The sequence below is a fragment of the Etheostoma spectabile genome, unplaced genomic scaffold (genome assembly GCF_008692095.1).
Source record: "Etheostoma spectabile isolate EspeVRDwgs_2016 unplaced genomic scaffold, UIUC_Espe_1.0 scaffold273, whole genome shotgun sequence".
NCBI classification, from domain to species: domain Eukaryota; kingdom Metazoa; phylum Chordata; class Actinopteri; order Perciformes; family Percidae; genus Etheostoma; species Etheostoma spectabile.
In genome coordinates this window covers 1267162-1268661 of record NW_022605577.1, presented here as the reverse complement: position 1 = coordinate 1268661, position 1500 = coordinate 1267162, and the positions used below count along the sequence as shown (strand labels likewise).

Here is a 1500-nt window from a genome sequence, read left to right as displayed (position 1 = left end):
GCTAGCTAGAAGGGTTTGTCGTGATTTTGCCTGGAACGCTACCAAGTCGTGACTTGAAGTCGTAACTTACGGGCTGAAAACTGCGTCTGGGAGCATAACTTATGCGCTAAAAAGTTAGCATTACGAGACAAATCTCTTAACTTGTTCCCAAATATGTGATAAGGTGTATTAATGTTAATTTAAAACCTAAACTCTAAACCTAAAATTTCCTTTGGGATAAATAAAGTATCTATCTATCCATCTATCCATCTATCTATCTATCTATCTATCTATCTATCTATCTATCTATCTATCTATCTATCTACAGTATCTATCTACAGTATCTATCTATCTATCTATCTATCTATCTACAGTATCTATCTATCTATCTATCTATCTATCTATCTATCTATCTATCTATCTATCTATCTATCTAACTTACGTAATATGAAGTGTGTGCTACAAGCATTTTTGGTGACAGTCCGCTTGTTAAATTGCGTTTAACCACAGTTGTTGTTGTTTTTATTTAATTTTTTGTGTCTGGCAGGGGCAGCAGGTATTTGATAAAACTTTGTAATGTTACTCCGTTGATTCTGGCACCCAACAACACAACAAAATGACACTTTTGTGTAGCCGACTCTGTGTTGGCCACCTCCAGTTTTCAATTGTTTTTGCCTCCAGCTGACGCTGTGACATAATTGTGACATAGGCACTAAAAGGACCTATACCAAACTGTGAAAAAAATCAATTCTAAGTAAAAGTCCTGTATTCAAAATGTTACTTTAGTAAAAGTAGAGAAATATATGCAGCTAAGGTATACCGTACACATAAGCAAAAGTACCTGTTTATGTAGAGTGGTTTCTTTGAGAGTATAATAAAACATGTTATTGAATTATTAGTATTGATTTATACATAAGCAGCCTTTTGTTGTCTGCCAAATAAAGTGGATTGCCCACTCTTTTCTGAAATATAGCTTTTTTTTCATATTGTTTTAGTGTTATATCCATGCATAATGCTCTAGGCTGTAGGCTACTTTACATAATACATTACAGGTCTCATTGTGGTGACTCAAACCCTTTATGTAATTTAATAAAAGAAGTATGTCATTTTTTTGGAATAATTGGAATTTGGAATTTATTTTAATGCTGTCCTAATCACATATGCGATCGATATGCGATCAATATTGACAGGTTGCACTGTTTGAATGCGATGATACTAATTCCCCAGGGTGTTAAGATACTAAAACATCCTAAGTTACATAAACAGTACTCCCTGCTCCCTGTTCAGGGTACGTTGGTTAAAGGATCTTCCCTCTACAAAATTCCTCCAGCTTATGTCTGGTGCTCAAAAAATATGGTAATAAAAATCTTTATTACTCCTGGCGTTACAAAACAATACACAGAGAACCCCTACTGCTAGCTCTTTAGTATTATGCATTAGGTTCTGATACAGGCCACTGACTGTTCCAAAGTGTGTGTGTGTGTGTGTGTGTGTGTGTGTGTGTGTGTGTGTGTGTGTGTG

General features: G+C 35.3%; 1 protein-coding gene across 1 annotated transcript in view; it reads left to right on the top strand.

Annotated features, from left to right (window-relative positions):
• The window catches only part of aff2 (AF4/FMR2 family, member 2), a 197518-nt gene that overhangs the window by 27042 nt on the left and 168976 nt on the right, over positions 1-1500 (top strand).